General features: G+C 47.7%; 1 non-coding gene across 1 annotated transcript; it reads right to left on the bottom strand.

The window, feature by feature from the left end:
• Positions 1-11,695: 11,695 nt before the first annotated feature.
• Positions 11,696-11,857, bottom strand: LOC114696377. Its single transcript, XR_003735003.1, has one exon. It is a non-coding gene; the product is annotated as a U1 spliceosomal RNA (small nuclear RNA).
• Between the last annotated feature and the right edge of the window lie 899 nt (positions 11,858-12,756).

Here is a 12,756-nt window from a genome sequence, read left to right as displayed (position 1 = left end):
GGATGTATAAGAAAGTAGGCTAAGCAAGCCATTGGTGAGAAAGTCCATCAGCAGTGCTCTTCCATGGTCTCTACTTCAGTTCCTGCCTCCCTGTTCCTGCCTTTACTTTCTGCCTCTACTTCTCTCAATGCACTGTGACCTGGGATATAAGCCAAATAACCCCTTTCTTCTAAGTTGATATTGGTCATGGTGTTTTATCACAGCAATAGAAACCCTAACTAAGCCATAAATTGGTACCAGAAGTGGGGTATTGATGTGACAGACCAGACCATGTGTTTGTGGGGAAATTACGGTGGCATTTGAACACTGGGCTAGAAAAACCATTGAGTGCTCAGAACTCAGTGGAATGTTCCTTAGGAGCTTGGAAAATAAAAACACTGAGAGCTGTCCAGACACAGAGGCCTGGCTTGTTTCAGAGAAAGACTCTAACAGAGCCATTTGAGTAATGTTTTGAATTAAGAATTTGTAGTTCTGTTGCTGCTGAAGAATTAGCAGTGATTAACAAAAGACCAGAACCACCAATGTGAAACCTTTGATATGCTAGAAAAGTCAATGCTTGTTAGCTAGAGTTAAGGAGTCAGTGGAAACTATGACGAGATCAGCATCACTGAGAATCTTCTGGGAGTACTTACTCAGGATCAGCATACAGAAGTTGTTGTCTATAGGGACCCAAGGCTGAACCTCATGCTGGCAGCTGAACGTGGTAACATGTAAGAGTTTCCCAGGTGGCACTGGTTTTGAAGCCATAAAGGAATCAGTTGTGATGTGTAGCTTCTTGTTGTTGTTGTTGTTGTTGTTTGATTTGTCTTTGTCAATTTGATACCAGCTAGAGTCATCTGAGAGGAGTGAACACTTATTGAGGAAATGCCTGTAGGAGATTGGCCTGTAGGCAAGCCTCTGGGGAAGTTTGTTATTGGTGATTGGTGTGGGAGGGCCCAGCCCATTGTGGACGATGCTACCCTTAGGCAGGTGGTCCTAGGTTGTAAAAGAAAGCAGACTGAGCAAGCCTGAACAAGCCAGGAAGCAGCACTCCTCCATGGAGCTCCTGCTTCCGCTTTCCTCTGTGGATTATGACCTGGGATACAAGCCAAATAACCCTTTCCTCCCCAAGTTGCTCTTGGTCATGGTGTTTTATGACAGCAATGGAAACCCTAAGGCTCATATAGAAGGGATTATATACCATAACAATGCAGGATTTATCCCCATATTGCAAGACTAATTTAGCATGCAAGAAGGAGTGAACAAATCTCCACAGAGAAATGCATGCCCAAGCATTAATGGCAGCATTATTCTCAATAGCCCAAAGGTAGAAATGTCATCTTCATATGATAAGACACTATTCCGAAATCAAAAGTAGTACATGATCAACACATGCTACCATGTAGATGAAACTTTAAAATGTGCTGTGATTAAGTCACAGTATGCGGTGTGCATCTTTGTGACCACACATTCTATAAATCCACTTCTATGGAAAATCTGGAACTGACAAGCCCAGGACAGAAAACAGGTCAGTGGCTTCCAAAGGCTAAGGTATGGAGGAGGTAAAACTGACTGAAATAATTATCATCTCTTTGGGGAGTGAAGAAAGTATTCTAAAAACATTCTAAAGATCACTGGAAGAGTACCTGTCTAGAACATGCAAGACCCTGGGTTCTAACCCCAGAACCACAAAAAAAAAAAAAAATTTAAAAAAAATAGCAATGGAAGACTCACAACATCATGAATACACTGAGGACCTCTGAGCTGTATCTTGAAAGGATGAATCTGTGCTATGTGATAAAGCTGTGATTGAAACAGACCTAATTTCTTTAAGTATCGGATATGAAGTGAGAGCTGAGTCTAAAGCCCAGCTCTGCTCATTCCCGACCAGGCAAGGCACTGCTCTGCTGGTATCTCTGCAGACAGGGTCATGAAGTGTTTGGGAAGTGTAATAACAGCTCCCAGAGACTCACCTGGACAAGGGGTGGGGACGATTGGAACCTGGTGTTTAGTGGACGTTTAATTGGGTGTACACGGCAAGAAAAAGTCCCAGAGATGCAAGGCACAATGATTGCACAGCAGGTGTGAATCTCCTAATCCCTTAGTTTCATACTTGAAATGTTTACAGTTTTATGCTTTATTTTAGTGAAATATTTAATTTAAAACATATCAAGTTAAAATTATGTTAATTATTTTATTCTGATCAGCCCTACCTCATGAGATAATATGGTCTAATAAGTGCCAGAGAGGCCAACCAGGCACTGGAAGTTAGGTCTCTCCAGCTAGAGACAGCTTGGCAGTAAAGAGCACTTGTTGCTCTTGCAGAGGACCTGAGTTCGATTCCCGCACCCACACTGGATGGCTCATAACCACATATTAATCCAGCTCCAGGGGATCCAAAACCTCTGTCCTCCCCACTGACAGGAGCATACATGCTGTGTGACATTTTGATCATGTTCTGACAAATAAAGGCTGCCTGGAGTCAGAGGGCAAGGCAGCCACACCAACCAAAGTTAACCGCGGAGGTTTGGAGGACTGAGGACAGATGAGAGAGGAAGTAGTAATGAGGGCAGAGAGCGATCTCAGCCCTTTTGGAGGACAGAACGGAGCAAGTAGGAGAGGACTGGTGACTTCTCTGCTTCTCTGATCCTCAGGTTCTTACCCTGATATCTGAATCCTGAATTTTTATTGATAAACAATAATTAGAGTAACAATTCACACACATATATAAATAAAAGTAATAAACCTTGAGAGGGAGAGAGGAGAGGAGAAGAGAGTAAAGTCCCTGACCTTTGAGTCAGAAGTTGGGAAATGAAGTGAGATTGGAGCTCACTGTGAGGAGACTGTTCAAGTCTCTCCCCACAGATCACAGTGGACATGCTCTGTCTTTCATCTTGTTGCTAAAGCTTTTTGAATCCACAATGACTTCTGCAGCTTTCCCACTAGATTAAAATGCAGTGGCCTGGGTGGGGATGTCAATCAGTGGTAGGGACTGTGCCTTGCACCCATGGAGCCATGGGTTTGATCCTCAGCATCTATAAACTGGGCACAGTAGCACACACTGTATGTACTACTGTATAATTCCAGAATTCAGGAGGTAGAGGAAGGAGGACCAGGAGTTCAAGGTCTTCCTTGGCCACATGAGTTTCAGGCCAGGCTGGACTCCATTAGACTGTCTCAAAGAATAACAATAAAAACTACTGTAATAAGAACAATAATAACAGCCACAGCATGTCCAGTCAAGTCTGCTGGCACCAAGCCCCTACCATATCCCCCATATCCCATCTAAAGAGATGTATGAAAAGACCACAAGGAGCTCCCATCCAAGGGACAGGAGGGCAGGCAGAGCTCACTAGTCCTTCTTTTGCCATAATAAACAATAAGAGACTGAATTAAAGACTGTAGAGGGCCAGAGATACTTAACTGGCCCCTGTAAAAATCCCTAAGGCCAGTTCCTGTGTAGCCTGTTACCTTACCTCTCCCAAACTAGACTCCACTAGTGTCTCTGGGGTTCTCCAACTCTTAAGCAGTGAAGCAAACCTCCTGGTACCTACTGTCCAATGGTGACCCAAATATCCACTGCTGGGCCAGCAAGATGGCTGGAGGGTAAAGGTGCTTGCCACCAAGCCTGATGACCAGCGTCCAATCACTGCAGCCCACACAATAGAACAGAAGGAGGGAACTGACTCCTGCAAGCTGTCCTCTCTCTCTCTCTCTCTCTCTCTCTCTCTCTCTCTCTCTCTCACACACACACACACACACACACACACACACACACACACACACACACACGAAAAAGGGAGAGGTAGGAAAGGATGGATGTTGGGGATAATCTTTTTGTACACAGTGAAGATGTGTCTGTTTTACCTCATCTGCCTAAGGCACCTTCTGATTGGTTTAATAACGAGCTGACCGGCCAATAGCTAGACAAGAGAGGATAGGCAGGACTTCCGGGGAGAGAGAGGAACTCAGAGGAAGAATCTGAGAGGCAAGGATTTTCCAGCGAGATGTGGAGGAAGTCAAATGTACAGTATGGAGGAGAAGTAATGAGCCACATGGTAGAATGTAGATGAATATAAATGGGTTGAGTTCCAGGAAAGGCGCAAAGCTACACAGGGAAACCCTGTCTCGAAAAACAACAAAAAAAAAAAAAAAAAAATTTAAGTTATAAGAACTAGTTAGGAACAAGCCTAAGCTAAGGCCTAGCTTTTATGCTTAATAAGAAGTCTCCGTGTCATTATTTGGGAGTTGGCAATCCAAAGAAAGTCCAGCAATGGAAGGGAGGGAGGGAGGAAGGAGGAAGGGAAGGGAGGAGGAAGGAAGGAGGGAAGGAAGGAAGGAAGGAAGGAAGGAAGGAAGGAAGGAAGGAAGGAAGGAAGGAAGGAAGGAAGGAAGGAAGGAAATAATGTAAAAATAAAATCTCTAATGCCCCAAAGCTCTGCCTCCCTGGTGGGTCTGAGGCTGCATTGTAGGTTCAGGGTGTGACTGTGCTGGAATGCAGCCTGCAAAGGTAAGACCTGAGTTCACACCTCAGCACTCACACTTCCCACCTGTGCCAGCAAAGATGCTCTCCCGCTGTTTAATGTGGTGGATAATCTCCGCTTCCCAGGGTTGCAGACACTCAGAATGATGTAATGTTATCTGGCCCTGCTGTGGGACAGCTCTCAAGACACAGGGGATTCCTGGGGGTGGGGGTGGGGGGTATGAGTCTCAGGCAGGTGCTGGCGCTCTCCAGTTTGCCAGTCTTTCTACCTCAGTCTTGTCAGACATAACATGGAGTGTCACACGCTGCCTCCCAGCATGGTGCGGGGTATTTTAATTACGTCTCAGTCTCCAGTGACCTTCAGAGCCACAGGCACTAGATAGTCGGAGGTAGACTGTAATTTGCATATTATTTGTTAGAGGAAAAGGATCACACAGGGCCCATTTCTTGGCGCCCCCCTCCAGCAGCAGCTGTTCCTCTTCTTTGGTTCACGCTGAGATCTGTTCATCAACATCAGGACAACTGCCACCTGCTTCCAACACATTGCAAACCACTGTGTTGATTAAATACACTGTCAGAAGTTTAGCCATACGGGATTTTGTGCTCATTCGTAGTGTTAGTATTCTGCCCAGCCTCTTGGAGACCCACCCAGCATCCTGACATCATCTTACATTGAAGTCCCCTTAAGAGGAAACACCTGTCTCACACCCCTCGCTCGCTCACTCTCGACATCCGGTCTGCCGCATGAGTAGCTTTCCACCACACAACGCCGCTGTCCACCTCGCCTGCATGGTGTGTCACCCGCCCGGGGCATCGTGGTCCAAACCCTGCCAAGGCTTCCTGCGGGCCATTTCACATAAACACATAACACACTAGTAACCACATTTCAGTGAGCGTTCATTAGGGTTCTCCAGAGCTGCAGAATTGGCGAGATTATTCACTTGCAGGTTTATTGACTGGGAGGCCTGGCATCCACAGCCAGACCAGACAGAACACTAGGTGGGCCCGGGGAAGGACTGTAGGTCTGGCCCAAAATCTGTCGGCGGCGGCGGTGCCTGCGGCAGAATATCCCTGAGGAGAATGCTAATTGGATGAGACCAACATACACTGTAATAGACAATCTGTTTCACTCACTTCTACAGATTTAAATGTTAGTCTAAAAAAAAAAAAAAAAAAAAAAAAAAAAAAAAAAATGCCTGGGGCTGGAGATGGTTAAAAGCACTTACTGCCCTTGCCGAGCATCCAGATTCAATTCCCTGCACCCACTTCACAACTAGCCAAAGGGATTCAATGCCTTCTTCTGGTCTCTTCAGACACACACACACACACACACACACACACACACACACACACACACACGCCATGCACACAATTTTTTAATGATATACACATACCTGTGCTAATAGTCGAGTCAAGTGGACTCTGAAACCAGCACTCACATGTGCACCTCAGATGTGTGGCCAGAACTGGCCCTAAGGGCCCCCACTTTCCATGCAAGGCCACCTCCAGGCCTCAGGGCTGCTTGTCCCCCTGGCACATTAACATGCATGTTTCACATTTGGGGAGTAGCTAGCACACCAGGAACTCAGCCCAGACATGTAGTAGGAGGACCTATTCCCACCAGGTCCCCAGTTTTTCTCCCAGAGGAGGTATTGGAGCTGAGGAGTAGACCTGCTCCTCCAAACTGCACGGAGGCCCATAAAGCAACCTTGCGGCCCCACCCTGCTCTCCTGGCTGCTTCACTCCGGGTTTAACGTGTCTCAGAAGAAGATGGTGACGACCTCAGGCCACCACCTGGAGGAGAAACTTCTAAGAACAAGCCTGACAGGCATTGCAGCCCAGGAACCTGGGCCCAGTGCTCTGTCCCCTTCCGTACCCAGTGACCACCTGTCCCCTCGAGTGTCCAGATGGCTTCTCCAGATGGTCTTCCAAATGTGGCTTCACTTACTGCACTCCACACATTACTCAGGGCTTTCATTAAAGGAGCCACTTCATTGAAAATGACTTTTGTTGTTGTTGTTGTTGTTGTTTTGGGGTTTTTTTTTGGAGACAGGGTTTCTCTATGTAGCCCCGGCTGCCTTGGAACTCACAGAAATTCCCTGTCTATGCCTCCCAAGTGCTGGGATTAAAAGCATACAACAACAACACCCAGCTAAATGACACTTTTCTAGTTTGAGTATTTACCCTTCTAATGGCTTGAAACTGTGTTGAGAATCTGAATGTTAATTTGTTTAATCTTCGCAAGGATTTCAGAGCCCAGGACCTGTGCAATCGCCTCACAGCTCAGGCTATGTGCCAAGGATCCCATGCGCCATCACTGGCTGTCCCACTGCCTGAGGAGGAGGAGGTTATTTGCTGGGGAAGTGGTACTGCATGAACCTCGAGCCTCACACTGCTCAGCAATCACCCCACCACTGAGCTACATCCAGTCTTTTTAAAAAATTTTATTTCAGCCGGGCGGTGGTGGCGCACGCCTTTAATCCCAGCACTCGGGAGCAGAGCAGGCGATCTCTGTGAGTTCGAGCAGCCTGGCTACCAATAGCTCCAAAAGCCAAACTAACAGAAAACTGTCAAAACAAAAAAACAAAAAAAAAATTATTTCAAGACTCTATAGCCTGGGCAAGCCTTGAACTTGTAACCTTCCTGCCTTAGTCTCATGTATCTGGAATCACCAAACCTGGTTCTCTCCCAGCCTCTCAGCTGCCTACGTCTTAGCTGTGAGCTGGCAACCATGACTGTGTCTAACCCAGGGTCTTCCTCAGAGGTGTCTTTCTACCTTCACTAAGCCACGTAATACACTCAGAGCACTTCAGAGGCTCCCGCCCACACTGGCCAAGGCTGTCAAGAAGAGAGCTCACTGCGCCTGTGCGTGACTCCAAACCCCACTTCCCCACGTCACCTGGCCCAGAGGAACAGCTAAGCACTGAAGGTTGTGCCCACGGGCTTAGCAATGCTTTGTGCAAGGCACCAGCTTGCATTCTCAGAACTTAAATACATACAGGGTGTTTTATATTACATGTAGCACCAAAGAAGGAGGGGGGAACACACTCAGAACTGAGCTCTGAATTCCAGGAAACATCTAACCAAGAGAGGGAACAAAGTAACCCCTTCCAAACTTGAAGTGGATGAAAGTACAGTTGGATCCCATGATGGGGTTCTGTATCTAAAGAATGAAGTTCAGCAGTTTCTGAACACAGCCTCAAACCCCAGGAACAAGTCTGTTGAACATTCGATAGATAACTCCAGTTTCAGAGCACGCTGCTGACCTGCCCCTCTCACGTGCCTGTCCACATCTATAAGTGTAGACACTAAAGCAGATGACCAGAAGGGTCCAGAAGGAACAGGTCCAGGAGCCCTTCGAGGAGCTGCCTTCCCATCGCTGAGGGAGTCTTGGATTCTGCTCCCCAGTGGCTGCAAGCAGAGAAGGGAGGCCCTTGTGGTGCGCGTCTCATCCCTCCAGAAGAGGCACAGCCGAGCTGGTCTGGCTGCTTTGCGAAGGTCTTCGGCCCTCAGAGGAAGAGCTGTGAGAATGTGAGGAAGATGCTTGCCGCTCTGAGATTTCTCACGCCGTCTCTATTAATCTCTCACAACTTCATAAGGGTGTGTCGTCCTGGGGAGCAGAGTGGTGTGTAACCTTCTCAAGAAGTGGATGGAAAGGATCATCCAGGCTGGGACAACCAAGGCAGAAGCAGGTGGCTGGACCACAGTCTGCGTGGAATATGCTTTACAGGAGGGCAGGGCATCTGAGTGGGAACCCCAAAGCAAACGCTGTCTCAGGAACAGGAGCCCCGAGGCCCAACCGTCTCCACACTGCCCCATAATAACCCTGTGGCGACACCCTCGCTGGCCCAGAGATGTCTGGGTTCCCTGTGATCTAGGAAAAGGAAGGCTTAGTCAATTAAAAATGGAGACAATTTTTCTCTCTTCCCTTCACACCTGTTTGAAAGGGTTTGGATTAAGCAGGCTACTCACCATATGAAAAACTGACTTTTCTAGATAGGTCATGGGGGGGGGTGGTCAAAGCCCGGTGACTGAGAGGTAAAATCACTTTTAGGGGGCCAAAGTTTAAAGACTGTGTGGCCAGCCTGGAGGCTGTAATATTCTCGTCTGCTGAAGGAGCTGAGACGCAATTAAGTGACCTCAGTCAAAAGGGCAGTCTCCAGGCTGTTCAAAGGAAAACGCCATCCCTGGTAATGATGGCCTATGTTTATGCCCGGCTTTCATCTGCCTTCACACTGCTTTAACCAGTAATTAGACCGTCCAACCTCTGAGGTAGGTCAAAATTACTGCACCCATTTTACAGGTGAATAAAGGACTCGTGTGGGGGCGGGCACTGTTACTGAGGCCACACGTACTTAAGAGCACAACAGCAAAGGGAGCAGTCCCCACCCCCACCCCCACCCCCACTCCCCACCCCCCAACCTCCACCCCACCCCCACCCCCCAAACCCCCCACCCCCACCCCCGGCCCAGGTCAGGCCTCTCTGCTCTGGCTGCTCCTCCCTGGAGAAGCAGGCTGAAGGTTCCTGTGTGATGCCACCTCTAAGTGCCCATGGAACTGAGCCTTTCTGGGGGAAGGAGGGGAGAAAAAGGAGGAGGAGGAGGGAGTGGGAGAAAGAGGGGAAGAGGAAAGGGGGAAGAAGAAAGCGGAGGGGAGAAAGAGATGGTAAATGAAAGATGGACAGAGAAGGTAGAAAGGACGAGAAAGGAAAGGAGGAGGGGGGGAGAGAAGGGGGAAGAGACAGAGGAGAGCAGAGAAGGAGGAGAGGAGGAAAAGCAGGAAGAGGAATGAAGACTACTGTTTTTCTGTCCCCAGTCCTAAGGGCTAACTCTATCCTTCCCTGTGCTCAGCCCACAAGCCTGGAGCCACCAGGGACTCCCTTCCAAGTTCCCTCACACCTCATATCCAAGCCATTCTTATCATTTCTATTCCCAGAATCCCTCAGAATCTCACCGTCCCCATCAGTCCTCATCACCACCCACTGCTGACCATCCTTTCTTCTGGGTGACCCCAAAGTCAAGGGTGAAGATGGAGGATGGAGGAGGGCGGTGGGGAAGATGGGGTGTGAAGAGGGAGCAGGAGAGAGAGAGTTCACAAAGGTTCTTGTCTGGAAAGGAGCCACAAGCCAAGCGGGACTCAAGGAAAGACTGGAAAATAGATGGACAGCAGGATGCTTCTGAGACTCAATGTGGCAGACACCATAGGCCAAGGAAGACAACAGGGAAGGAAGTCTAATTACAAGATGACTTTGGGGGCTCAGGTCAACCTCAGTTTATTAAGCTCCTACTACAGGCTTCTTGTGGAAGGTTAATTTAAGATGTGTTACATTCGTTTATGTATATTTGTTTAACATGCAAAGACGTGTTGCATTTGTTTGATTAAATAAAATTAAGCTGGGGTCAGGAGGCTGAGCCAGCAGCCAGGTGACAGGAGTGGAAGGGAGGAACCATGTGTGTAGCCAGGGTTCCTAAGTGGGGGCTGAGCAGAAAGACGCTGGTTTTCTGGGGAGACCTGAGCTAGGAGAGGAGGTGAGCTACTTTCTTTTCAACCTCTCAGCGAGCAGAATTCCACCTCAGCCTTTGAGTCCTGAGTTCTATAGAGGGAGAGAGATGGAGATAAAGTTCCCTTCAGCAGCTGTGATAGAGCCCGTGCCTGAGGGACCAGAATCCCGCGGCCGGACCACTCGCTACTGGGAGCTGCAGAGTTGTGACTTCCAATTAGGACAGCAGTCACTTACGGGGCAGCTACTGAATTTAACGGAAAACACCACAGGCTGGACCTTGAGTGGTGCACAGAGGAAAACATGGAAGCTGTGTCCTAGAAGAGCTAAGATACATAACAAATATTAAGGCTTTATAACGCCAGTCACCACATAGTGGATCAGCTGTACATGAAACGTATGTACATATACAGCCAACGAATGAAACGTCCAGTTCCAGAAATTGGTTATGTCTAATCAAGTTGTTGGCCAAAGGGGCCCCATGGGAACACCCAAACAACCCAAGCCATTGCCAAGGCTGTTGGTTGCTCTCCACAAATTAATGGTAAGGCCCTATTGCTGGAGACAACACCTACATAACTCATTGAACATGGAGAAGTCAAGCTGGTAGCTAGATAAAACCTTCACCCCTAGTGTTCATGGTACTGGAAGGTACCAGAGGAGAAAGGTAAACACCGACCCACCAACCTTCTTTCTACAATGGTGACCTGTCTGCAAGATGTGCTTTCACAATGTTGGCACAGAAGTTGTGGAGTAACCAACCACTGTTTGATCACATTTAAGGACTGCTCCACGAGATGGAACCCATGCCCAAAGAACCCGAGAGCAGATAGGCCATGGACCTAAAGGAAAGCCAAATACTACCATTCTAATAAGGAACTTACCAACCAAGTGACTCCTAATGACATTCTACTAGACCCATAGACCTGTGTCTTGCTCAGCCATCATCACAGAAGCTTCCTCCTGCAGCAGATGGGAACAAAGAGAGAGCCATGCAAGACAATGTGCAGAGTGAGAGACCTGGGAACATTCAGCCCTAAATGGGATGTCTCCGTCAAATCCCTCCTCTCGGGGCTCAGGGAACCCTGAAGGAGAAGAGGTGGAAAGATTGTAAGAGCCAGAGGGGATGGAGGACACTGAGGGAACAAGGCCTTCTAGCCACAACAGGACTCGTGCACACGAGTCACAGAGGCCGGCAGCACACACGGGGCTGCACAGCCCTCTGCCGGATGGGTCCCAGCACTGAGAGGGCCGTGGACACGAGCCCTGTCTCTAGCCCAGAAGCTGTCTCCAGCTGAGAACCACTGGAACTGCTGGAACCACTCCAGTGAGGTCTTGCTCATACACAAACCACGTTCCAGGGCAGGCCCCAGGCCCGGCAGTCAGTTGGCCAACACAAAACAAACTCAATGGTGTTTTTAGGTGTTTTTGTTGCATAATGCTTAGGCTGGGCTTATTTTCTTTTATTTAACCCTTACAGGTCTTTTGTTTTAATATAATGGTTTCCAGTTTTGCATTTTATGGGGTTTCTGTGTGTGCAAATGAGTGTGCCTCCGCACCTGTGTGTCTCTGTGTGTGCAAATGAGTGTGCCTCCGCACCCGTGTGTCTCTTGGTTTTTCTTTGGCCTTTTTCTGTTTGTTCTGTCCTAATCTATTTTGTTTGATTTTATTTTATTCGGTTTCTTTATAATTATTTTTCAGATGCCTGTTTGTTTTCTTTTTTCTTTTCTTCAAGGAAAAAAGTGAGCACAGTCACCCAATACCACAAATTATGCAGTTGAATTTCCCAGATTTGGGGAAATCATAGAGGTCAGCACATGCGGGGTGCAATGGATAAGCCTCACCCTGGAAGATACACCTTCATGATCATGGCATCTCCCCTGCCAGGTAAGTATGCCTGTTTGTGTTCTAACGAGAGTGGGGAAGGAAGAACTCGGGTTTGGGTGGGTGGAGAGGTGGGGAGGATCTGAAAAGAGTTGAGGGAGGGGAACCACAATCAGACTATATTGTATGAAAAAATCTATTTTCAATTTTAAAAATATGTGTACATGTATGTATACATATATATCCTTCTGCCCCGTCCTCCTTTACACCAAGACACACACACAGCCCCTCTTCATTCTTCAGCAAGTATAACCTGCTCTCGGTAGCCTTGGAGCGCCACCTGGTGGCAATTAATTTCAGGCATTAAATTCTTATGGTGTCTGGGAGCTGCATTATCTGTACAAGAAGAAAACTGAAGTATTTCAGCAAATGTTGGCTGACAAATACATTGCCATGGACATCATGACAGCAGACATATGCCCCCCAACCACCAATTCTATGGTAATGTCCCCTAAGGAGAGCAACTTACATGAAATAGATACAGAATTCAAAAGAACAATTATAAGCATGGTCAATGCGTTCAAAGCATGTAAAGAGAGAAAAACGTGAAAGCTTGAGTGTACTTAAAGAGGACCAGGACAAGTGACTGAAGTCCAAGAAAGCACAAGCAAATGGCTGAGGGAAATAACGAGGACAGCGCAGGATATGAAAGCTGACTCGACACAGAAGAAACACTCGGGAAAACTCAAGCGGAAGCAAAGCCAAGGATGGAAAATCCAGGAAGCATGACCATGCCTTGAAGTCCACCAGCAGAACAGTCTTCTTTACACGGTCTTTAACTTGGCATGACTCTGAGCATGCGTGTCCGCTCGTCAGGGAGACTGCTCTGTGGTTTTGTTCTCACTGCTCCTGACTCGTCATCTGGTTTGGGTGTCCGGGTGATACTAGTTTCTTAGGAAGCTTTTGGAAG

The sequence above is a fragment of the Peromyscus leucopus genome, chromosome 7, assembly GCF_004664715.2.
Source record: "Peromyscus leucopus breed LL Stock chromosome 7, UCI_PerLeu_2.1, whole genome shotgun sequence".
Classification (NCBI taxonomy): domain Eukaryota; kingdom Metazoa; phylum Chordata; class Mammalia; order Rodentia; family Cricetidae; genus Peromyscus; species Peromyscus leucopus.
This window is presented reverse-complemented; position numbering and strand designations above follow the sequence as displayed.